Source organism: Anabrus simplex, chromosome 5 (genome assembly GCF_040414725.1).
Source record: "Anabrus simplex isolate iqAnaSimp1 chromosome 5, ASM4041472v1, whole genome shotgun sequence".
Taxonomy (NCBI): domain Eukaryota; kingdom Metazoa; phylum Arthropoda; class Insecta; order Orthoptera; family Tettigoniidae; genus Anabrus; species Anabrus simplex.
The window spans coordinates 262738649-262766033 of NC_090269.1; the positions used below are offsets into that span (position 1 = coordinate 262738649).

A 27385-nucleotide genomic window follows, 5' to 3' on the forward strand; every position below is an offset into this window, starting at 1 on the left:
TGGGCTAGCTTCCGTAGTTAGTTTTTTTGATGAAAATGATCCGTCTCCTAATCAAATTAAGCGTGTGCAAGGCAGGCTATATCATTTTTCGAATAGGGTTAACGATCTGTTGTCTCTAAAACTGAATGATGTTCAGAGGAAGGAAGCTAGTACGCTCCTGGAAAATATTTCCGAATTATCTAATAAGGTCACTCAATTGTTAACTGGGGAAGTTCCTCCCAAATCTGATCAACCCACCATGGTGAATCCAGGTAGTGAGGAAGCGCCTCCCAAGGGAGAAGTTAATAGGATAACCGTTGCTGCTCAAACTATCCCTGCCCCATTGGACAACGAATCTGAACGTCGTGCATCATTGAGTAACATCCGTTCTGAATTGACTTCCTTGCCGTTGAAACCTTTACCTACTATGTCACCCGGATTTAGTAGCTTGCCTCATCCATTGGCAATGTTGCTCAGAGGTATATCCAAGTTTTCTGTTAATACCACCAGTGACGTAATTTCATTTTTAAGATTTCTAGTGGAATTTCAGGATCATGCCCTTGTTTTTTCTCTGTCTCCATGTCAAATCTTGCAAATTATCTATCCGTATGCTATTGGTATTCTCTCCGACAAAATAGTAAGAGCCATAGCTGAACAGTCATCTATTGAAGATTTTCATGCACACTTGCTTGCAAACTTTATTCCCGCCCGCGCGAGGTCATCTCTGATTCAAAAGTACTATTATCGAGTACAGAGGTTGGATGAAAACTTGGCTGATTTCATACAAGACATTAAGTTTTATACCAGGGTGTTTGCTCTTCACTTCCCTGAGGATCAAATTGTACAAGCTATTGTGGAAGGCATTTCACCATCTTATAGGTCATACTTGTGTTTTGCGGCGTGCCCGCAAACTTTCTCTGAACTCGAAGCGTTGGCCGTCTCAGCGGAAGGAGTTAGATACGCCGATTCTTTGCGTGTAGCGAAAGAACCCCCGCCTTCCTTTAGTAACACTCGGCCTCCACCTCGCCGACCAGTCACGCCCCGTAAATGTTACGCTTGCGGGTCGCCTGACCATCTTCGCAATAAATGTCCATTAGTCAAAAGTAGTAGGGCAAATAATGGAGCTGGTTCAGCACAAGGCTGTTTTAAATGTGGGGCCTTCTCACATATCGCCAAAAATTGCCCAAACTCAAATAGCACCCCCTCCTGCTCAACTTCTGGTGCAAATTCCACCTATGCCAATAATAAAAGGTGACTAGTGGCTTCGGCTGAGTCGACTAATCCATATTCCCGAGACTCAGCCCCTAGTAAACAGATTGTAAATGCAGAGAAAGATCAGCCTTCAAGTTCATCTTTTGAATGCCCTAAAGAATGTCTTAGGATTGCGGCGGATACCCCCGCACCTGTTCCTTTTCTTAAGATTGAGGTAAATAACGAGCCTATAACAGCTCTCTTAGATTCAGGTAGTGTTTGTTCGATTATTGCGGCTGAATGGTATTCTAAATTGAAAACGGTTTGTAAACTTCCTGACTATGTCTCTTCTCCTGTTCAATACGTTTCGGCTAATTCATCTCCATTAGAAATTCTAGGTTCCTTACTGGTCAAAATTCGTGTTTTTAAGTTTACATGGAAAGTTAAATTGTTTGTGGCCAAGCAATTGTCTTGCCCCATTATATTGGGAGCTGACTTTATTTCTCACACTGGTCTTGTGCTCGATCTGCAGTCTAGGTCGTGCACATTCAAATTTGCTTCTAGTTGTAAAATTCCACTATTAAAGTGTAATTCTGTGTCATGTTCTTCTATTTCGCCTACCCAGGATGAGATGTTGTTAGACCTTAGACATCTACCTGAGGAGCAAGCTGATAGTATTCGCAAACTGTGTCAGTCGTTTCCCGAGGTATTCTCTGATACTCTTGGCGTTACTGACCTGATTGAATACAAAATTGAGGTTACGGATTCGATTCCTGTCCATTTTCCACCGTATAGGCTATCTCCACCTAAAATGAAGGCTCTGAAGGAAATCATCGATCAGATGTTGAAGGACGGTATTATTAGGCCCTCTAAGTCAGCGTATTCTTCGCCTATTTTTCTAGTACCGAAACCCCAAGGAGGTTTCAGGCCTGTCATTGATTACAGGGCTCTCAATCGGAAGGTGGTGTTACAATCTGTGCCCCTTCCCGACCTTCATTCTTGTTTTTCTTGGTTTCGTAAGGCCAAGTTCTTCACCATCTTGGACTTAAATCAGGCCTATAATCAAATTCCCCTTGCCGAAGAGTCTAAACACCTTACAGCGTTTGCCACGGACTGGAATTTATACGAATACAACCGCGTGCCTTTCGGGCTCCCCACGGGGGCAGCTGTGCTCACTAGGCTACTAGATAGGGTCTTCTCCGACATCAAATTCGAGTACTTATATCACTACTTAGATGATGTCGTAGTATTTTCAGAGACTTTTGAAGAACACCTAGATCATCTGCGAGAAGTTCTCGATCGCCTTCGTAAGGCTGGGTTAACTGTTAAGTTGTCCAAGGTTGCCTTCGCTAAGCCCTCTATGTCTTTCCTAGGGCATATTGTGTCACCCGATGGTGTAGCAGTTGATCATTCTAGAACACAGGCCATCCGTGATTTTAAACCTCCCAAGGATATTAAAGGTATCGCCAGGTTCATTGGTATGGTGAATTTCTTCAGAAAGTTCATTCCTAACTTTGCTAATAGAGCGGCGCCCCTAAACCTTCTTCGTAGGAAAGGCATCAAATTCGAGTGGGGACCTTCTCAACAAGCCGCTTTTGAAGACCTTAAATTAGCTCTTTGTAATGCCCCTGTACTTGCTATGCCTGATTTCTCGAAGAAATTCATCGTCCAAACCGACGCGTCGTCGTCAGCAGTAGCTGCAGTCCTTCTTCAAGAGACTGAACTAGGTCGGCGACCCGTCGCCTATGCGTCTAGGACATTGTCGGCTCAAGAAGCCAAGTATTCCATCTATGAGCTCGAAGGTTTGGCAGTCTTATTTGCCTTAGAAAAGTTCCGTCTCTATCTGGAACACGTTAAATTCGACCTGGAGACAGATAATCAAGCCTTAAGCTGGGTCTTAGGTAGGCCGCGTCGTACTGGTCGTATAGCCCGCTGGGCTATTCGTATTTCCGCCTTCCAGTTTGATGTTAGACATATCAGAGGTACCGAAAATGTTGTTGCTGATGGACTCAGCCGTATGTTTCATAACGACGTAGAGACCCACGAACCGGTCGACAGTTCATCACCTTCCGAGTCCATACTATCTGGTGTTAATGCCATCTTAACTGATGCTCCCATGCTTTTTAGGGATATTGAGAAATACCAACGTGAAGATCCGACGCTGGCTCCGATAATGGAAACCCTTTCTTCTGGGGAACATGCTGTCCCTTATGTTCTGAGGAATGGTGTTCTATGTTGCCCTTCGAGGCATGATAAGTTGATGAAAGTTGTTGTTCCAGCGGTTCTTGTACCTATGATCTTCAAATACTATCATGAGACCCCATTGGGGGGGCATCTTGGAATCTTTAAAACTCGTGAAAAGATTCGTGAAATGTTCATATGGAAAGGTATGGACGGTGAAATTCGGGAACTTGTAAAAGCTTGTAAATCTTGTTTGATCAGTAAACCCACCATGTCCACTAAAGTAGGCCTTTTGTCTTCTCATCAAGCGTCGCGCCCCATGGAACGCCTGTATATTGATTATGTAGGACCCTTCCCCCAGTCGAAGGGAAATGCCAACAAATTCATCTTTGTATGTGTAGATGGTTTTACCAGATTTTCCTGGTTATTTCCGACTAAGCTGGCTACCGCTCAGTCCACCATTACCTGTCTAAATTCTATTTTTGCTTCTTTTGGTCCGTGCCAATATATTGTATCTGATAATGCTAAGGCGTTCACATCAAATCTTTTTCGTAAATTCTGTTTTGACTTGTCCATCTCTCATGTAACCACTTCTGCTTATTACCCTCAACCATCTCTGGCTGAACGGGTTAATCGTAATCTCAGGTCCGCACTTATCGCCTATCATCATGAAGATCCTTCCAGGTGGGACACGTCCCTGCATTGGTTAGCTTTTGCTTTGAATTCGGCGATTCATGAATCTCATAAGTTTACTCCAGCTTCATTGATGTTCAAGTTTGTTCCCAACACGCCGCTCTCTAACCTCTGGTCTCTGAGTGACATTCTACCCGAGACAATAGATCCGGACAATATTAAAGATCTTTGGAAGAAGGCTAAAGCCAATCTTAAAGTGTCTCATGAAAAGGTTAGGGAAAGGTATGATCGTGGACGGAGACCCACCCCTTTGAAGGTAGGTGACCAGGTTATGGTCAAGAATTTTGTTCCCGCGGGCAAGCTTGCCCCCAGATTTCATGGGCCTTGTATCATTCTCGATTTTCTTACGCCGGTTACCTTATTGCTAAGTAATCCAGCCACCGAGAGGATATTTAGAGTTCACCTGTCCCAGGTGAAACCGGTGTAATTTCTGTGTTAACTTGCTTCATATTATTTTGAAAGGATATGAAGGTTATATTTTTTTTTAAGTTTCACTTTTAAGGCATTCTGCCCCTTCTGTAATATTTTGGTTTTAGATGTAAGGCTTGTGTAAAATCTGCCCCGACCCGTTAAACTGCCATCCTGTTCTTGCCACGGCCATTACCACGCTCCCGTCTCCTGCTCCACCTTACACTGTAGCTTCATAATAGTAAATGCCATGGATATCTACACGCCGCTGGCCCCTCAACCTCTCCACAAGCCTGTACCCTCAAAGAAGATGATAGTCCAACACAATTCTGCCGCCTAGCTTTAATGTTTCAGCGCCCCCGCAGCCGCGCAGCGCCGTGCAGCGACTGGGGAGGGGGATGGGCCCCCTCCTCTCCAGCGAGGACGACATGTGCACGGCGAGCCGGAGCTCTCCTCCCGGCCAAGGCTGACGTGCGGCGCACGACCTGCTACTTGCCCGCAGCCTGTATATGTTCACCGCGGGCGCGGCGTGCTTCAACACCTCTGCTCCCCTCATAGTGCGGGCGAGCGGTATCTCAGGGTACTTGAGGGGTCCGAGCGGCCTCCTTTTGGACGCAAGCTGCAACGGCCGGTCCGGCCATCCAACTTCATCAACATCAACTACATGGACAGTTACTATAAGAGATAACTACATTTGGGAATTCAACAGCAATATTTGGTGGACCGTGCAAAAAAAAATTTTTTCTCCACTTCTAAGTATTAAAAGTTTATCTTCAGAAATTCAAATTCTACAAACTTAAAGACTTTCATTCACCTGCAACAACAACATTTTGAAACTGAATTAAGAAATCTTGTAAATGCTTCTGCTATCTATCTTCGTATCAACATCATTACTTGGACTTTGTTTCAAACTGATTTCATATGTCACCCCTGGAGGAACTTTTGGGGGGGGAGGTCTGTACCGGGCGGTACACCTCTACACCGTTTATTTAAAAGTTGCGCCAGTTGAAACTCCTCTTCTGGAGGAAGGTTGAACTTTATCTACTCTATTAATTCTCTACTTTCTCAGAAGATGTCACCACGTGGAAAATTTTGAGTTTTTGAACTGTGTCACTTTTGATGTGTTTTTGTTTCGCTTGAAGTAAGAAGTGTGAACTTTCTCTTCTAGAGGACACTACTGAAGATCAACAATAGCGCACCCTAGTGCGGAGTCAAAGAACTATTTTGTTGGAGAAAATTTTATTTCAAAAGTTTGTTTCTTGTTAAATTTCTTTCTGTTATTGTTTAAGTTGGCTGTATACCCCTCTTTTTCCCCTTGTTTTAGATTTATCCAATCCCGAATTTCTTTTAGTAATTTCTGACCAATCTGGTGTATCTTCCCCCAACTTGTATCTGTTGCGGGGTCCTATCCAATAAAAACATTGTGGGCGGGTGTTTTCATTCCCCTAACGCCTAGAAACTTCCGCGAGAGTATATAAACTGCTGATTTTAGGGTCTCCGGGCCACTTCTGTTCCATCTTTCAGTGTATTAAGTACATAGCAGGAGGCGGGAAGCGCCTCTTTCCTCGGCGGCGGTCAACAATAAGGTAATGGCCGATTAATAAATTCTTTCTTTTCTTGCTCAGCAGTTTAACTTTCGGGGCGGGTTCTAAGCGTTCAACCATGTAACCTTTTCCTAAAATGTAAAAACAACTGGTATCTATTCTATTTTAAAACAACATATCGGGATAGAGAGTGCTTAACCCTCTCGAGCTCCCACTCACATCGTCTTGAGGTGAACTTATTCTCTCAACCAATTCTTCCGTAATGTAATGTAAATTGCTATTAAGTCACCTCTGTAGTATGGGATTAGCCCTTGTAATAACGGCCTAGTGCCAAAGAAGGTTTTAAAATCAAAGTGTATTAGGAGTGCAAGTTCGCCTCCTCTCAAATTGTTTTAGAGGTCATTCAATTAACCTGCTTTTCATTTAATAGACCTCAGTAGATTGGGTATTTTACCCCTGTGTCTATTGTCCGTTGAGGACAACTTGAAGGTGGAGTTTGGTGTGGCCTAGGAGAGGCTTAAATTAAAGAGCGTGTGGCTCTTTTGGAAACGGAGTGTTGTATGCCTCGAGGAGGCTTTACTGTGTAATTTGGAGCAAGTGCTCCAGGGTTTGATTGGGGTCTTCTGCCCCTTTGTTAAAATTTGTATATCGGAAAGTTGGGCTAGTTGCTCAAAAATTGTGAACTCAGGGCTCGAAGCCCAAACTCTGTAATCCCTGTAATTGTACATTTCAAATTGTGTTTCGGCTACTAAGTACCTGTTCTTTGTTATTATTTAATATTGAAAAGGAAATATAACCTTGTTAACTTTTACATTAACTTTGATTCCGTAGTTTGAGACCCATTCACGCCCGCACCTTCTTACACCTCTACCTACCACCAAAACTCGGTAACATATATATATATAAGAAAACATAAAGGTCCGATAACACTGCTCTGAGGAACTCCCCTCTCAACTATTACAGGGTCAGACAAAGCTTCACCTACTCTAACTCTCTGAGATCTATTTTCTAGAAATATAGCAACCAATTCAGTCACTCTTTTGTCTAGTCCAATTGCACTAGTTTTTGCCAGTAGTCTCCCATGATCCACCCTATCAAATGCTTTAGACATGTCAATCGCGATACAGTCCATTTGACCTCCAGAATCCAAGATATCTGCTATATCTTGCTGGAATCCTACAAGTTGAGCTTCAGTGGAATAACCTTTCCTAAAACCGAATTGCCTTCTATCGAACCAGTTATTAATTTCACAAACATGTCTAATATAATCAGAAAGAATGCCTTCCCAAGCTTACATACAATGCATGTCAAACTTACTGGCCTGTAATTTTCAGCTTTATGTCTATCACCCTTTCCTTTATACACAGGGGCTACTATAGCAACTCTCCATTCATCTGGTATAGCTCCTTCGACCAAACAATAATCAAATATGTACTTCAGATATGGTACTACATTCCAACCCATTGTCTTTAGTATATCCCCAGAAATCTGATCAATTCCAGCCGCTTTTCTAGTTTTCAACTTTTGTATCTTATTGTAAATGTCATTGTTGTCATATGTAAATTTTATTACTTCTTTGGCCTTAGTCTCTTCCTCTATCTTGACATTATCCTTGTAACCAACAATCTTTACATACTGCTGACTGAATACTTCTGCCTTTTGAAGATCCTCACATACACACTCCCCTTGTTCATTAATTATTCCTGGAATGTCCTTGGAACCTGTTTCTGCCTTAAAGTACCTATACATACCCTTCCATTTTTTACTAAAATTTGTATGACTGCCAATTATGCTTGCCATCATGTTATCCTTAGCTGCCTTCTTTGCTGGATTCAATTTTCTAGTAAGTTCCTTCAATTTCTCCTTACTTCCACAGCCATTTCTAACTCTATTTCTTTCCAGTCTGCACCTCCTTCTTAGTCTCTTTATTTCTCTATTATAATAAGGTGGGTCTTTACCATTCCTTGCCACCTTTAATAGTACAAACCTTTTTTCGCATTCCTCAACAATTTCTTTAAACCCATCCCAGAGTCTGTTTACATTTTTATTTACCGTTTTCCACTGATCATAGTTACTTTTTAGGAACTTCTCATACCTGCTTTATCAGCCATATGGTACTGCCTAACAGTCCTACTTTTAAGACCTTCCTTTCTATTGCATTTATTTTTAACTACCACAAAAACAGCTTCATGATCACTAACACCATCTATTACTTCAGATTCCCTATAGAGCTCATCTGGTTTTATCAGCACCACATCCAGGATATTTTTCCCTCTGGTTGGTTCCATCACTTTCTGAATCAGCTGTCCTTCCCATATTAACTTATTTGCCATTTGTTGGTCATGCTTCCTGTCGTTCGCATTTCCTTCCCAATTTACATCTGGCAAATTCAGATCTCCCGCTACAATCACATTTCTTTCCATGTTGTTTCCCACATAGCTGACTATCCTATCAAATAATTCCGAATCCGCATCAGTGCTACCCTTTCCCGATCTGTACACTCCAAATATATCATGTTGCCTATTATCTTTAGAAATGAGCCTTACACCTAGAATTTCATGTGTCTCATCTTTAACTTTTTCGTAGCTTACAAATTCTTCTTTCATCAGAATGAAAACTCCCCCTCCCACCTTTCCTATCCTATCTCTACGATACACACTCCAGTGCCGTGAGAAAATTTCTGCATCCATTATATCATTTCTCAGCCATGATTCAACTCCTATTACAATATCTGGTAAATATATATCTATTAAATTACTTAATTCTATTCCTTTCTTTACAATTGTCTTTAGTATATCCCCAGAAATTTGATCAATTCCAGCCGCTTTTCTAGTTTTCAACTTTTGTATCTTATTGTAAATGTCATTGTTATCATATGTAAATTTTATTACTTCTTTGGCCTTAGTCTCTTCCTCTATCTCGACATTATTCATTATTCATTCACACATCTCTCAGCATTAAATAGAACTTTTCACAATCGCTTGAATAGACTTTCCTTCATCTCACGCACATTTCCATTCTCACTTTCCTTAAACATTCCCAACTCACCTACATGATCTCTGACAATTTCTCACAAAATTTTCAAAACCCTGAATCACCATACAATTTACCACCCTTCCAATGAATTCCCTTAAGCACAAATTATGACCTACAATCTGCTTCAAACCACCCTTCACCAACAACAGTCATAGTTAACTCACGCTTATCAAGCATACGTACTTCAATTACCTCAAGCTCATTTACACCACTCTTAGCACACGTTCCCTCACTCACACTCACTCTGTTACTGAAATCATTACCATAATTCACTTCGAAATCAATATCATTACTACTTAATGCCCCAACAATTAAACCCTCTTCACCACCTCTCATACCAGCTATTACTTTAACTTCTTTTATGCCAACAACACTGCAACTCTCAATCCTCTTACCAGAAGTTTCATTAATCTCAAAGTCACCCTGTTCACACATAATCGACCTAACCTTAATCTTCTCATTTACACTTAAATCAACAAAAACATCCTCATTCTGATGTTACTCAGCAAACATTCTTCACTCACTAAACGGCCTTCGTCACCTTCACGAAAAACTTCGCTTCCAATTTCAGAAACTTCCGTAAGAAAATCAATCGTGATAATGCTATTACCATCACCACTAGCACAAAGTAAGTCATCCGACACATCATCTTTGATTTCATTACTCCCCCTGTTCTCAAAATCTCTCTGATCACAAAACACTTCGTCATTCAGTAATTCCTCTTTCAGATCTACATCATACATTACCTGTTTCATCACGCGAATAGGAATTTTAGTATCGGTCTGCCTATCTGAACCAACTAACAAGTCTGATTCTGATTTAAATTACTTGAAGTGGCTTGGTCACTATTACCATGTCTCTGCACTTGATCTGGAGATCTTTGATCCGTATGCCCCCTATTTTCTGATTCCCCTTGGTTCGCTCTTCTGCCATAACATTCCTGGTGACTAACTCCCTGATTAAAGTGTCTGTTTCCCTTTACGTAATTCTCCCTGATTCCCTTGCCTTGACTGACTGAAATTCTGATTATTCCTATCTCCCCTTAGCTGATTACCTTGTCTCCCATTATCCCCATAATTACTACCTTCACTTTGCCTAGTCCTCCCCTACCCTTCCAAACAATCAAACTCTCTAAAAGCTGCTCTAATTCCGTAATCGTAACTTTATTCTGCACACATGCAGCTAGTCCGACCTTCTCAGAAAAATGCCTCAACATCTGGCGGATCGTCCCTCTCTCCGATGCTAGACCTTCAATATTCTGGCTGATCAGAACATGCACCAAGAAATATTCCGTCATAGACTCACCTTCGTGAGGTCCATATTTGCCAAATAGCACATGATCTCTTTCCCTTCCCTGAATAGCTTCACTCCAAAATTTAGCACTAAATTTCTCCCTAAATTCCTCCAAACTCAAAATACCCTGTCTATAAATTTGGAACCAAGATCTCGCTTCTCCAACAAATGCAACATCCAACATCTCATCAACCATACTCCACTCAATCAAACCATCGTCAGGATTCTCGGAAAACCCTTGCTCCACCGTTTTCAAGAATTCCATCGGATTAAACTGCCGACCATTAAACTTTAGTAATTCAGAGTCCTTTGTACAACATACACTATGTGATCAAAAGTATCCGGACACCTGGCTGAACATGACGTACAAGTTTGTGTCGCCCTCCATCAGTAATGCTGGAATTCAGTATGGTGTTGGCTCACCCTTAGCCTTGATGACAGCTTCCACTCTCACAGGCAACGTTCAGTCAGGTGCTGGAAGGTTGTTTGGGGAATGGTAGCCCATTCTTCATGGAGTGCTGCACTGAGGAGAGGTAGCGATGTCGGTCGGTGAGGCCTGGCATGAAGTCGGCATTCCAAATCATCCCAAAAGTGTTCTATAGGATTCAGGTCGGGACTCAGTGTAGGTCAGTCCATTACAGGGATGTTATTGTCGTGTAACCACTCCGCCACTGGCCGTGTATTATGAACAGGTGCTCAATAGTGTTGAAAGATGCAATCGCCATCCCGGAAGTGCTCTTCAACAGTGGGAAGCAAGAAGGTGCTTAAAACATCAATGTAGGCCTGTGCTGTGATAGTGCCACGCAAAACAACAAGGGGTGCAAGCCCCCTCCATGAAAAGCACAAGCACACCATAACACCACCACCAAATTTTACTGTTGGCACTACACACGCTGGCAGATGATGTTCACCGGGCATTCGCCATACCCACACACCCTGCCATCGGATCGCCACATTGTGTACCGTGATTCGTCACTCCACACAACGTTTTTCCACTGTTCAGTCGTCCAATGCTTACGCTCCTTACATCAAGCGAGGTGTCGTTTGGCATTGACCTGCATGATGTGTGGCTTATGGGCAGCCGCTCGATCATGAAATCCAAGTTTTCTCACCTCCCGCCGAACTGTCATAGTACTTGGAGTGGATCCTGATTCAGTTTGGAATTTGTGTGTGATGGTCTGGATAGATGCCTGCCTATTACACCTGACGACCCTCGTCAACTGTCGGCGGTCTCTGTCAGTCAGCAGACGAGGTCGACCTGTACGCTTTCATGCTGTACGTGTCTCTTCACGTTTCCACTTAACTATCACATCAGAAACAGTGGACCTAGGGATGTTCAGGAGTGTGGAAATCTCGCGTACAGACTTCTGACACAAGTGACACCCAATCACCTGACTACGTTTGAAATCCGTGAGTTCCGCGGAGCGCCCCATTCTGCTCTCTCACAATGTCTAATGACTACTGAGGTCGCTGATATGGAGTACCTGGCAGTAGGTGGCAGCACAATGCACCGAAGAAGAAAAATGTATGTTTTTTAGGGTTGTCCGTATATTTTTGATCACGTATATATCTACATATATATTCTATATGTATTTATATATTAATAAATGTTTATATAATATATACGTAGATATTGGTATACATATATAATAACCTATATTCATTATCTATTTAATCTTTAGTAATAAATTAAAGTATTTATTTTAAATATGCATTTATATTAATATATATATATCTATTTAAGTATATATTTCAAGAAATATACACAAAAAAAAAATATACTATGATTAATATTCTAATTAAATATTTATTACTTGCCGTTGTGGGGTGGTTTCTACAGTATTAGTGAGTTTATAAGGTGAAATTATTAGTATTAAGTGAATAGGTCCCATATGTTATTTTGTAGATAAGTGAATATTTTCATTGTATAGGGGCGAAAAATGCGATGAAAATTCAACGCCAGGAAATACTCAAAATGAGTTCATTATATTATATATTAATACTTATGTGATATTATGTTAGTATTGGTAATGTGATACTTGACCCATTGTTTAATAATGCATTTAGAAAGTTTTATTCTTGCTTAATTGTTTACTTTTTATATGTTTTACATGTGAATTTTTGTGATTATAGATTTATGAACTTAAATAGTAAATATATTTGCAGTATTTAATATTATTTATCAAGGTGACTTGGAATTAGTAATATAATATGTAGCCGGCAAAAGTCGTGCCAGCCGCCGCGGTTATACGTAGGGTTAAAGTGAACATTATTAGTGTAGGAGTTAGTAAATTTTTAATAGACTTGAATTTAAATTTTTAAGGTAGAATTTTGAATTTATTTAGGGTTTAGAATTAGTATACGAAGCTTTGAAAATTGGATTATAAACTAGGATTAGATACCCTATTATTCCAATTGTAAATATCATTACTTGAGTAGTAATAGTTATGTTCTTGAAACTCAAAGAATTTGGCGGTGTTTTAGTCTTTTCAGAGGAATCTGTCCTGTAATCGATAGTACACGTTATAATCGACTTGATTTTGTTATCAGTTTGTATACCGCCGTCGTAAGATTATTTTTTAAGAGTGATAATTTTCTATATCTCTTATTAGAGTAAATGTCAGGTCAAGGTGCAGCTTATAATCAAGTAAGAGATGGATTACAATAGAAAAATTTAAATGGATCTTGCATTGAAAGGTAGTGCGTTTGAAGGTGGATTTGAAAGTAATATTGTTATATTATGATAATATGATTTTAGCTCTAAAACATGTACACATCGCCCGTCGCTCTCATTATAAGGTGAGATAAGTTGTAACATAGTAGATGTACTGGAAAGTGTATCTAGAATGCAAAATAAAGCTTAAAGTGAAGCATTTCATTTACACTGAGAGGATGTTCGTGCGATTCGAATTATTTTGAAAGTATCAATTTAAAATTTAATGAATGGGGAATTTTGGTCTAATTGAAATAACATTAATTGTATGTGTTTTAGTATAGTAATAGAACAAAGTTATTTATTTATAGTGGAGTAGTACTGTGAAGGGAAATTGAAAAAGTTGAAAATAAATTTTTAGAAAAGTAAATTGATATTGTACCTTGTGTATCAGGGTTTATTAAAATTGAAATAGAGATTTTATAGGATATGTTCTCCCTTGAGGTCAAATATCTTTTTGAGGGGCAACTGTAATTACAAATCTTCTATCAGCTGTTCCTTATTTAGGTATTGATTTGGTACAATGAGTTTGAGGGGGATTCGCAGTTGATAATGCTACCCTCACTCGATTCTTCACCTTCCATTTTGTTCTACCATTCATTGTTGCTATAATAGTTATAATTCATCTCTTATTCCTACACCAGACAGGGTCAAATAACCCTTTAGGTTTAAATAGAAACTCGGATAAAATTCCATTTCATCCTTATTTCACCTTTAAGGACATTTTTGGGTTCATCATTATAGTTGCCATTCTACTATTATTAACTCTTCTCGAACCTTATATACTAGGAGATCCTGATAATTTTACTCCTGCTAACCCTCTAGTTACACCTGTTCATATTCAACCCGAATGATATTTCCTTTTCGCATATGCAATTTTACGATCTATCCCCAACAAGTTGGGTGGAGTAATTGCATTAGTAATATCCATTGCGATTCTCCTCATTCTCCCCTTTACTGCAAACAATAAATTCCGTGGAATCCAATTTTATCCAATCAATCAAATTCTATTTTGATCTATAGTTTCTATTGTCATCCTTTTAACATGAATTGGTGCTCGACCTGTAGAAGATCCTTATATTCTAACCGGCCAAATCCTCACCGTCCTATATTTCCTCTACTACATCTTAAACCCTTTAATCTTTTATATTTGAGATAACCTAGTGAATTAGTTATTAAGCTTATGAAAGCATATGTTTTGAAAACATAAGACAGAAGTTCAATTCTTCTATTAACTTTACTAAATTAAATCCATTAAATAAGTAAAGAATGTATAAAAACCCTCAACCCCAGAAAAAATAATAAAAAATTAAGTGATAAAGGTAAATAAGCCTTCCATGCTAAGTATATTAATTTATCATACCGAAATCGTGGGAGAGTTCCTCGAACCCAAACAAATATAAAGGCTAAAAAGGTTAACTTAAAAAAAATTGATAAAACATCTCCACCTAAAAAAATTACACAAAACAACATTCTTATAAATAAAATACTAGTATATTCAGCCAAAAAAATTAATGCAAACCCACCACTTCTATATTAAACATTAAATCCCGAAACCAATTCAGACTCCCCTTCTGCAAAATCAAAAGGGGTTCGGTTAGTTTCCGCTAAACATGATGAAAATCATGCTAACATAAGAGGAAAAGTTAAAAACATAAATCACACATAGCCCTGAAGACTTATAAATCTTATTAAACAATAATTATCTACTAAAAAAATAAATCTTAATAAAATCAATGTCAATCTCACCTCATAAGAAATTACTACTACTTGGATTTCACTGATCTGCCATAACATAAAATGACATGCTTTAATTGCTTCTTCCACTACCGTTCTGGCAATTTCTTCTATTGACTTGAGGTCATCTTCTACCGACCTAAGGTCTTTCTCCAATTTCTCATACTTCTCATCTATTCGCTTCGCTAAAACATTGATTGGTTTTTTATTCTGTTTAGTTCTTCGACTTTATCTTAGTCTCTTATCACATTCCGTGCTGTTTTCAACAAATTCCTTCCTAACTACATTAAATCGGCATTCAATTTTCTCAGTAAGTTCCAAGCATTGAGCTTCTACCTTATTGTGGACTTCTGATTTAATTAATCTATTGGGAGGGCGCAGCTGTGAGCTTGCATCCGGGAGATAGTGGGTTCGATCCCCACTGTTGGCAGCCCTGAAGATGGTTTTCCATGGTTTCCCATTTTCACACCTGGCAAATGCTGGGGCTGTACCTTAATTAAGGCCACGGCCGCTTCCTTTCCATTCCTAGGCCTTTCCTACCCCATCGTCGCCATGAGACCTATCTGTTGGTGCGACGTAAAAGCAAATTCCATTCAACTCTCACTGAATTTAACTCCTTACTCTGACTATCAATCTTACTGGACAGTTCCGCACTAACTGAATTTAATTCTCTATTAATACTGTATATTTCATTACTTAAAAAAAATTCATTTCATTCTTCAACTCTTCAACTCTTTACTCTATCAATCTTACTATCGATCTCACTGGACAATTCACCCTTCAACTCTTTACTTAACTGATAAAGTAGTGTTTTAAGCATACTAGGAGTTAAAGCCTCCTCTTGATCCCCTACATGCTGAGTCTTAGACGGGTTACTCTATTCCTCACCTATCGTTGATTGATCTTTAATACTAGTAGCCATTTCACTACTCTCACTTAAATTAGATAAACTTGATGTGGTGGAATTCTTTTGACCCCTCTTATCCTTATTCATAATACCAACAACTTTAACAACCCCTTTATTTCTCAAGTTTATAATACTCGACTCGCTAAAACATTTTTTCATACTTCAAAATACACATCACGTACATATAAAATACTTCACTGACATAGTTTTTAGAATTTCATCCACACCTGAGGAGTGCACCTACGCTTATAAGTAGAGCCCGAATTTCCATGCATTCATGCACCATCATATGGCAAAACATGCACAAAGAAGTGAAAAATATGCACTATTAAAATTCAGTTCAACATGGTTACATTTTCAGTTCCTCTTGAAACATCGTACAACTAATTTCTCCAAATTGTCTTGACTTAAGCTAATCTGTTTATCTGTCAGTACATTCTTAAACACAGAAAAAAAAAATTTATCTTTCTATGTCACAATAAGTGACAGGTGCATATGGTACTTAAATGAAGACATTTGGAGCAAAGTGAGGTCAAATTGTACATCTTTGGATTTTCACCACACAAAATGTCTTTTATAAGCTTGATGAATTCAAAAATCATGATTTGAACGGATCACTTTGTTCTGCTTATCTCTGGCTACTTCTCCGTGCGATGATTGCAGACACGTTTGAATATCTTCAATAACAGCTAAATATCCTCTGTATGCAGCAACACAAGCAGGAGCTTTCAGAAATATATTTAATATGAAAATATTGTATCAGTGTATGGTTTAGAGTATTAAATTATCGCTTTTCAGTATACAATTTAACTGATATTTATAATGTCCAATAACGGACCATTTATTGGTATTTTAAAGCTTCCACCTTTGTTATCGCAGCAGGCAATTTGCCAAAATTTGGTTTTATATACATTAAGTCTTGCTGCATATTTTTTTTTTTGCTGTCCGGCTCCATGGCTAAATGGTTAGCGTGCTGGCCTTTGCTCACAGGATTCCTGGGTTCAATTCCCGGTAGGGCCAGGAATTTTAACCATAATTGGTTAATTCCGCTGGCATGGGGGCTGGGTGTACGTGTCATCTTCATAGTCATTTCATCCTCATCACGATATGCAGGTCGCTTACGGGAGTCAAATCGAAAGACCTGCATTTACATAAAATCAGCTTCATGGTCCGTATCGCACTTCAATAGATTCACAATTAAGTATTTATTTATTTTCCACCTAGTCGATACAGTGATTGCTTAAGGCAATTTTTAATGGTCAAAAGTGGTACATGTTTCGTATATTATCAACATCTTCAGCCACATAACACTGTTTAGATGAAAAATATATAAAAATGACAAAGTAATGTAGAAATAATTTATATATTTTCTCTTGAGTTATTTGTTTGTTTTAATCTTGTCAATCTTATGTTAATTTTAAGGACACTTCCTCTAAAGCATTACTTTGTCAATTTTATATATTTTTCATCTAAACAGTGTTATGTGGCTGAATATGTTGATAATATACGAAACATGTACCACTTTTGACCATTAAAAATTGCCTTAAGCAATCATTGTATCGACTAGGTGGAAAATAAATAAATACTTAATTGTGAAGACCTGCATTTGGCGAGCCGAACTTGTCCTCGGACACTCCCAGCATTAAAAGCCATACGCTACTTCATTTCATTTGCTGATTCCACTTGTGCATCTTTAATGCAACGCATCTACTGGAAAACTGTCTACGACCTAAAACCGGAGTTTCGTCCACAGAAGCCCGTATGTTTGAATCTCCCAAGTCGTTTCGAATTTTACCTAAAATCTACTTGGCGAAGTCATAAAATACTATTCATGTAAACAAAGTAAGTTTGAAGTTACCTCTTTTCAAAAATAAATTCCACATTTCCATATAATATTAATCGAAGATCATTTAAAAAGCAGCGTAAATAAATGAATAAAAGTCTGCTTTTCTGACCTGTGTATATGATAGTGGGAGAGATTTTTTCCTTATGGTTGTTGTATCTGGGATATCGCATTTCGTATACTTCTCAAAAAATTATTTCAGTACAGGATTTGCCAGTTTTTTAAGCAGTATTTTTGCCCCCACTAAAGCATCACATAAATCCATTAAAAAATGGCTGGTGGTGCTGTAATAAATGTTTGGACACATTCTGTTTTAGTTTCCTTTCGTCATTTCAGTTTTGCAGTGTGTGAAACGGAACTTATATATTGATCAACTTGAAACACTTTTGAACATTGAATCTGCAAACGAAACATTTTGTCGTTCTTTTTATGCATGATTTTCCCAGAAATAGTAATATTTAAATCTCGATCTAGAAAGCCAAGAATAATGGCCGAGAGGATTCGTCGTGCTGACCACATGACACCTCATAATCTGCAGGCCTTCGAGCTGAGCAGCGGTCGCTTGGTAGGCCAAGGTCCTTCAGGGATTTAGTGTCATAGGGTTAGTTTTTTTAGTTAGTAATATTTAAATAAAGTGGGTCACTGCCTAGTATAAGGTGCTAATATAAATATTTAAAAGAAAATAAACTATTAAAGAAAATGTTAGGGTTATAAGAAACATCTATCAAAATTTGAGAAAATTGGACAGTGAAAAGAAAAGAAGTACTGTATGTTATCTTTGTATGTTCATACGTTTATTTGTTGTACTTCAAAGTGTAATATTTTAAGAAGAGCTTGTTTGTTTTTTCATGTGTGTTCAAATGAAAAAATGTCTTGATTTTTTGTATGTATGTTTTAAAGAAAAATTTTAATTATTTGGTGAATTTATGTATAAATCAAGGGTTTTTATAACTTTTTAGACATGGTGTACTTGCACGTGTAAGGTTTGTAGCATGCTTTGAGGAATTTCCGGTTGCATCAGTATGGAAATTTCTGGAAGCTACGCACAGTATTTTGTCAGCAGTTTTTTCTGGGCCCTCATTGGCCATAATAAAACCATTTGCTATGGGCGAATGCTAGAAATGCGCGCGCGCTCATTGGTTGTTTCGCGATATCACCATTTCCAGCCCTGGCCACTTGAGCATAGCCAAGCTTGTTCTATCGGTCTTGTAGTTCTGACCGGCAACGGGTGAAGTTGTCTACCCCACCTGATGGGTCCTCGGCCCTCCCAAGGTAAGCACGATTTTCCTTACCTCCAGAGTTTGCTCGAAATTTCTCCTGTTCGCCAAATTTAATTTCGCATGACTTAGCCCATTTTGTGTTAGAGGCACTTCCCTTTTCTTTTGGTTTCGTAAAATGTTTTATATGTAAAATTTCATTTCCCTTCTATTTGGTTGTAGTTGTACAAATTTTTATTTTCCCCAGGGTGTACCTCGTAATCCAGTTTCTTCTTAATATATTCTCATTTGGGACGAGCTCCTTGTCCTGAAGTGTTTTAGAAAAGGCTGCTTCCTGAACGGGCTCCGTGTTAAGATGTTTGTTATTTTTAACTTTTACTTCTTTCGTCAGGTTTTACTTTTCCATTATTATCATGTCTTAAAATGTAGGCATCATTTGTGAACATGTGTTACTTTTATTATTATTATTATTATTATTATTATTATTATTATTATTATTATTATTATTATGTCTTAACATGTAGGCGTTATTTGCGAACATGTGTTACTTTTCTTAATTGTGTTAAACTATTCCTACTTTTGGTATATTTTCAAACTCACCGCTGTGAAGCTTGTACTGTAAGTGTCTCTCTAAAATATGTTGTTTTAAACGTGCATCATTGACGGTTTCAATTGTAATGTTAATTTATGGTATTGAGATTATTTGAGTAAAATGTAATGCGTATTCCAAATCACCGTTAATTTTGTTTCACCAGTAATACCAGTACCTTCCAACGCCCTGGGTAGGATCCCGCCGCTTCCCACCTCCGTTCCTTTAGTTGTCGTGTTGCCTAAACTGATAATTACATTCTACTGTTTTCTGCATTAAACGTGCGTATGTGTTCGAGGTTATTTAGTCTGGTTTAAAAATTATTCTCCATTCTCCTTAACGCCGTGAATTATTATTATTTTTATTTTATTTTTTTATTCGTTGTACCCAACTGTGGAGCGCATTTGAACTTATTTTGTCCAATATTTCTTCTTCTTTTCTTCCCAATATCTCTTCATTTTTTCACTGTGTTCCTTTCTGCATGTTTCTGTCCAGCCTGTATTTTTTTCTTGTTGGTTTCTCTGCAAATTTATGTTTGTTTACTAAGCTTCTAAATTTCATTCTATCTTGAATGGTTTCGTCCTCAATACCCATTTCTTGTAGATCTTCATGAATTTCTGCTAACCAATTGTTGCGGATTTTCAGGGTTAGAGCTAGATTTAGGATTTTCTTTGTCAGCCTGTTGTTATCCATTCTGTGTAGGTGTCCGTAGAATTTTAGTCGTCTCTTTCTGATGGTATCTGTGATTTTTTCTGTGAATTGAAAAATTTTGTGTGGTTTCTTTTTTATCCAAATTTCATTTTCGAACTTTGGTCCTAGGATTTTTCTGACAGTTTTCCTCTCTTGTTTCTCAATTCTTTTCATTTGTGACCTGCCACCAATCATCAGTGTTTCAGATGCATAAAGTGCCTCTGGTTTGATGACTGTATTGTAGTGTCGTAAGTTTGCATTTTTTAATATACATCTTTTGTTGTATATATTCCATGTGATTTTGTAAGCCCTTTGCAGTTTAGCAGTTCTTTCTTTGTTAGCTTCCTGATTTAACCCTGCTGGCTGGATAATTTCACCTAGGTTCTTGAATTTGTCTACTTGGGAAATTATTCTACATTTGGTGATTAATGGTTGATTGTCGAATCTTGATTTAGTTCCTTCCATAAACTGCGTCTTTTCAAATGAAATTTGAAGTCCGGTTTTTGCGGCTATTTCATGCAATTTTTCTATGGAGTGGATTGCTTCTTGTCTGTTGTTCGAAAGGATCGCAAGGTCGTCTGCGAAAGCTAAGCAATCAAGGTGAATTTTGTCTTTAAGAAGTCTGCCAATGTTTATACCTTTAGTTTCTTTTCTCCATTCACAAATCACTTTTTCCAAAACTAAATTGAATAGTAGTGGGGATATTCCATCTCCCTGTCGGACACCAGTTCTGATTTCGAACGGTTCAGAAATTTCTCCCAAGTACTTAACTTTTGATGTTGTGTTGGTCAGAGTTTGTTTAATCAATTCCGTCGTTTTCCTATCGACTTGAAATTCCTCTAGTATGTTGAACAGGGTCTGCCGATCTATAGAATCATACGCCTTTTTTGAAGTCAACAAAGGTGATTACTGTTTGTTTGGTTTTGCGAATCTGTAGTATGGTTTTTAGGTTTAGGATTTGTTCTGCGCAGGATCTCCCTTTTCGGAATCCAGCCTGATAATCTCTGATCAGGTGGTCTGTTTGTTTCTCTAATCTATTAAGTAGAGCATTAGAGAAGATTTTATATACAAATGAGAGGGAGAGAAATTCCTCTGTAGTTATTAATATCTGATTTGTCTCCTTTCTTGTGAAGTGGGTGAATCAATGCACATTTCCAATCCTCTGGTATTTCTTCAGAAAACCAGATGTCCTGTAAGATTTTTCGGATATTCTGGGCCAGTTTGTCACCACCAATTTTCAACATTTCAGTGATTATTCCATCTTCTCCTAGTGCTTTGTTGTCTTTTAAATCTCTGATTATTTGTTTGACTTCTTGTAATGTGGGGGGGTTCTGAATCTGGATTAGGTGTTGGTTTTTTCATAGGTGAATTGTTCTTTCGGGGAGATTCACAGTTTAAAAGGTCCATGAAATGGTTTGCTAGGAGTCTACAGTTTCCCTTATTACTTGTTTCCAAAGTCCCATCTGTACGTTAGAAACAGACTAGGTGCCTGGTAATTGGATAATTCTTCTCTGAATGTTCTTTAGAAGTTCCGTGTATTGTTTTTCTTGAAATCGTCTTCGATTTCTGCCAGTCTGTTTTGATCATATTTTCGTTTTTCAGATCTGATGATTTTTGAGGTTTGTTTCTGTGTTTTGAAGAATTCATCGTGATTTTGATCAGTTTTATGGGAAGTCCAGTTTAGCCAGGACCTAATTCTGACTTTTATGGCCTTGTCACAGGTGTCATTCCACCACCTGTGTTTGCATTTCCTGGGGGGTTTGCTCATGTTTTGTGAAGCTTTCAAGAGTGTGTCCTTGAGTTCTAGCCAGTTTGAAGGTGCATCATTGGAGATATTCGCAAGGAAATTGTCTGAGTTCTGTCTCAGAAATTCAGGGTCGATTCTTGTGTTTCTGATTGTTTTGGTTTTCTTCCTGCTGGGTTGAAACTTTACTTTAACAAGAGATAGGTGGTGGTTGGAGTCAATAATTCCCTTTTTGACTTTAACGTTCGTAATTTCTTTTTGGTTTTTCTTGGAAATAGCCACATGTCTAGTTGAAATTCTCCTAAATGCATGTTCGGGGATCTCCATATCATTTTCTTTTGTGGAAGTGCCAGGAAATGGGTTGACATCAATTTTAGATCAAAATTCTCGCAGAAGCCAATTAAATGTTCTCCATTTTTATTGGTTCTTTTGTGAGCAGGGTAAAGTCCTACATTGGTCCTAAATTTCTTCTCTTTGCCAATTTGTGCATTGAAGTCCCCCAGCAGAATTTTGACATGATGTTTTGGAATTTTGGCTGTAGTTTCTTCTAGTAATTCCCAGTTGTCATCATTATTATTATTATTATTATTATTATTATTATTATTATTATTATGTATTAATTTCTATGTTTTGTAGCCCGCCTGGTGGCCATGATCGTTAAGGCGCTGAAGTCTAAAAAACGGTCTAACACCAAGGTTAGCCGGTTCGAGTCCCGTTGGTCGAAAAAATTTTCACCATCAGAATGTTGGCCGGCAGGGTAGGGGAGGTGGTGGTATACAATTTCTAATCACTAGATTGCGTGCCAAAAGCCTGGATTAAATTCCAAACCTCTCCGCAGTGCTCATATGGAGTGAGGGCATATGACGCTGTTGATGGTGATTCGTCCGTCGGATGGGGACGTTAAGCCTTGAGCAGACCCCTTGGTGCTATTCGACAGGAGTAGGCTATGTGCCGGCACCGGGTTTCACCCTCTCCCTACTATCATATATCACGTCATTCATTTCATCTCTCATTAACTCCTCTGATGAGGTTGACGTCAGGAAGGGCATCCGGTCATAAAAAACCGCCACGACAAATTCATCTCACCTCATACCCGACCCCGTAGGGAAACGGGACAAGGGTTGGACAAACAACAACATTAATTTCTATGTTTTGTAATACTGAAAGGGTTACATGATGCATTATGGTTACATAACATCATTGCAGTAATGCATTAATAAAAAATCTGCTTTTCTGATAGTGCGGGATATTTTTTTCTTATGGTTGTTGGTTCTGGGATATCACGTTTTGTATACCTCTCTAAAATTGATTTCAATACGGGATTAGCGATTATTAAAAGGGTTACATAATGTAACCCTTTTGGTATTACAAAACATAGAAATTAATACATATTAATAATAATTTATGGCATTAAGGTGAATGAAGAATAATTTTTAAACCAGACTAAATAACCTCGAACACATACGCACGATTAATGCAGAAAACAGCAGAATGTAATTATCAGTTTAGGCAACATGACAACCAAAGGAACAGAGATGGGAAGCGGCAGGATCCTACCCAGGGCATTGGAAAGTATTGGTATTACTGGTGAAACGAAATTAGCGGCGATTTGGAATACCCATTACATTTTACTCAAATAATAAGGTCAATAAAATAAATAACATTACAATTGGAACCGTCAGTGACGCACGTGTAAAACAACACATTTTAGAGAGACACATACAAGCTTCACAGTGGTGAGTTTGAAAATATACCAAAAGTAGGAATAGTTTAACACAGTTAAGAAAAGTAACACATGTTCACAAATAACGCCTACATGTTAAGACATAATAATAATAATAAGAAGAAGAAGAAGAAGAAGAAAAGTAACAGATGTTCACAAATGATGCCTACAGTTTAAGACATGATAATAATGGAAAAGTAAAACCTGACGAAAGAAGTAAAAGTTTAACAAACATCTTAACACAGAGCCCGTTCAGGAAGCAGCCTTTCCTAAAACACTTCAGGACAAGGAGCTCATCCCGTTAGGAATATATTAAGAGGAAACTGGATTACGAGGCACACCCTGGGGAAAATAAAAATTTGTACAATTACAACCAAATAAAAGAGAAATGAAATTTTACATATAAAACCTTTTACGAAACCAAAAGAAAAGGGCATTCCAAGATTGTATAAAAAGGAAGTTGCCTAACACGGAAGTACGAAGTGGAGAAGAAGAGTGGGACATTTTAAGACAGACATTTATGGAAGCAGCAATTGAGGTATGTGGAAAAACAGAAGCAAAGGTTAAGGGAAAGGAGACACGGTGGTGGACAGACAAAATAAAAAAAGAAATAAAAGAAAGGAACAAGGTGAAGAAAGAAATGGATAAGGAAAAGCAAAAAAAATGTATCAGAGGGATGAGAATAAGATAGAAAGGTTACATGTGGAATGCAAAAGATTGAAACTACAAGTAAGAGGAGTATCGAGGAAAAAGAGAAATGTTGGAGAGAGTTTATCAACAAAATTCAGCAAGATAGTCGAGGAAATCAGAAACTATTATACAGAGTAATAAAATCAAAAAGAATAAATCAAGAAAAAATCATGGCATTAGAGAGAGAAGATGGATCCATAGTACATGACGAAAACGGTCTTCAGAAGGTGATGGCAAAGTATTTTGAAAAACTTTATAATGAGGATGACTGCTCAGAGGAAGGAGATAAGAAAATGGAAATAATAGAAGGAGAAAAAGAAGAGAACCCGATAACATGGTTGGAACTTGAAAGGGCAGTGAAAGCAACAACTAAAGGTAAAGCAAGTGGAAAAGTTGAATTCAATGCTAATACGAGTAAGGCAGCAGGAAGCATTGGACTGCAGTGGCTATACCTAGCCCTCAATTCCATATGGAAGGATGAAAGAATACCTGAAGATTGGCAACAAGGAAGCATTGTACTGTACCAGTGTTCAAAAAAGGAAATAGGAAGAAATGTGAAAATTACAGAGGTATAACCTTATTATCACATGGGCTAAAAATAATGGAGAAAGTCATAGACAAAAGACTGAGGGATATAATAGAAACGCAGTTAGAGGAAGAACAATATGGCTTTAGACCGAATAGATAAATAATAGACTTGATATTTACAGTGTGAATGATAATGAAAAAAAAAAATCTGGAAAGGAACAAGGAAATCATCTTCGTATTTTTGGATTTGGAAAAAGCTTATGATGCAGTTAAAACATGTATGGGAATGCCTTCTGAAAAGGAATGTACCAAAATCATTAAATAACAAGATTAAAATGTTGTATCATAAGAGTAAAAGCAGTGTACAAGTGGGGAGTGGTAACTTTGAAACATTTTATACAAAAAAGGGTCTCAAGCAAGGAGGTGCACTGTCGCCATTATTATTTATAATATTGATGGATGAAATCATAAAACATGTAAAACAGAGTATTAGTAGTGATGAAGTGAATGCTTTGTAATTGGAATTGGAGAGAGAAGTTAAGGGAAAGAAACCAGTTGGAAGACCGAGAAGAAGGTGGATGGATCAGATTTGGAAGGACATTAGAGAAGCTGGATTGGATGTAGCGGAAGTAATGGAGCAGGAAAAGTGGAAGGACAGAATGAGTGGAGGAGGCTTGTTAACCACACCCGGGCGACTGTATTGGGACATTGATGATGATGATGATGATGATGATGATGATGAGTACCCCATAGCTTTCACCAAAATATAATATAAATTCACCATGAGTAATACAATACCAAGTGCCTAAGCACTTCACAGTTGTAGGTTATTACCTCACTTCACATTCCACAAACATTATCACACCATGTTCCACCAAAGTTACATCTCCTCTTCCTACCAAAGTTTGAAGTCAGGTCTCTCCGCCATTTTCACACATCCTTATATAGACCTCAGCTTCCCTCTAGTCTTTCATGATACATCTAGATTGATGTTGGCCATCCGATCATGAGTGGAAGATCCTCTTGTCATACCAAGACAACGCACCAAACCACTTCCATGTCACGAGACAATAATAAGGCAATCTCAACGGACTCTGGGATGTCCACATGACACACGCAAACTTTCAGAGTTGTAAATAGCACTGTTTTCCCATCCATTTGTACAAAACAAATTACTCATATCACATATGGAGACCTTCCAACTTAAGATATTGAGAATAAATATACAAGTGAAATAATAATAATACAAATAATGACAATATCTCCTTCTCCTGAATACAGTGTGAGGGTGTGATACATGTACTATCACAAAATATTAACTTAATGAATGAGTTTTTTGGGTGGAGGAGTGGGGAAGGAAGAAAATAATGTATGACTAAGTCACTTATGTAAATTATTTTTTATTACCAAATGAATTGATCAAATAATTTACTTACCGGGCGAGTTGGCCGTGCGCGTAGAGGCGCGCGGCTGTGAGCTTGCATCCGGGAGATAGTAGGTTCAAATCCCACTATCGGCAGCCCTGAAGATGGTTTTCCGTGGTTTCCCATTTTCACACCAGGCAAATGCTGGGGCTGTACCTTAATTAAGGCCACGGCTGCTTCCTTCCAACTCCTAGGCCTTTCCTATCCCATCGTCGCCATAAGACCTATCTGTGTCGGTGCGACGTAAAGCCACTAGCAAAAAAAAAAATTTACTTCTTAATTAAGTCAATGAGATTTCATGAATAAATATTTTAAAAAACTTAAAGTGAGGCCCAACCTAAAATGAAATTAATTTGAATTGTAGATTAGAACAAATAAGGTAAATTGAGGAGGAACAAACAGACTAAGGTTTAAAGGGAAAGCAAAGACACAATGAAAGTCTTCATGTTATTGAATTGACAATCGGATAGACATAATCTTAAGTAATATCGCAGAAAAGGTTTGTATATGTTGAAGATCATACAGAAGGACATTCGTTCAGGGGTATATTAGATAATTGTGAGACTGACTTGAATGTCCAGTTTCAAATAGAGATACAAAACCGTATACCAGTGGGTCCCAATAGAGTAAATTAATGTATTATTTGGGTCCACCTTTTCACTACATAATGCAAAGAGTTTAAATTACATAAATGATTAGGGACTAGTTTCGACCTAGTACTGGGTCATCGTCAGCCTAAAGCAAAATTAAAACACAAATACCGAAGAAATTAAACAATGTAAAGACACATAAGTTCTCGTAAAAGTACAATCCATGTGAGATATTGTGCAGCACTATGTTAAAAAATAATTATCTGAAAGAGATTCATAATAAGTCCAGTGCACATTAAAAAGATGTTATAGATAGGAATCCTTGAGTTGCTGGATAAGGAGATTAGAATATGCTGGCCCCTTTAAGATGCAGGTATCCAATTGAAGAACAACTGAACCGAAGTTACGTCGTTTATTTATGGATTCATGGTATCGCTCTGGAATGGTTGCCACATTATTCATTGAATGCTCCACAGATATGAGGATGCTTTCCTAGTCCTGAAGGTCACCCTATCTCAATCCTATTTAGTGCATCTGAGATGCTATTGAGAGGGATATGCTTGTGCACCGTTGACCCTGCTCCGACAATTCTCCATGCATTAGGGGAGGTTATGCCACAGTCCTGGATCAGTATGGCTAATGCCTTTGATACCTTGTGGAGGCCG

General features: G+C 38.2%; 1 protein-coding gene across 3 annotated transcripts in view; it reads left to right on the forward strand.

Moving 5' to 3' along the window:
- RanGAP (Ran GTPase activating protein) overlaps window positions 1–27385 on the forward strand; it is a 232050-nt gene that overhangs the window by 128663 nt on the left and 76002 nt on the right. The gene's annotated exons all lie outside the window — the stretch shown is intronic.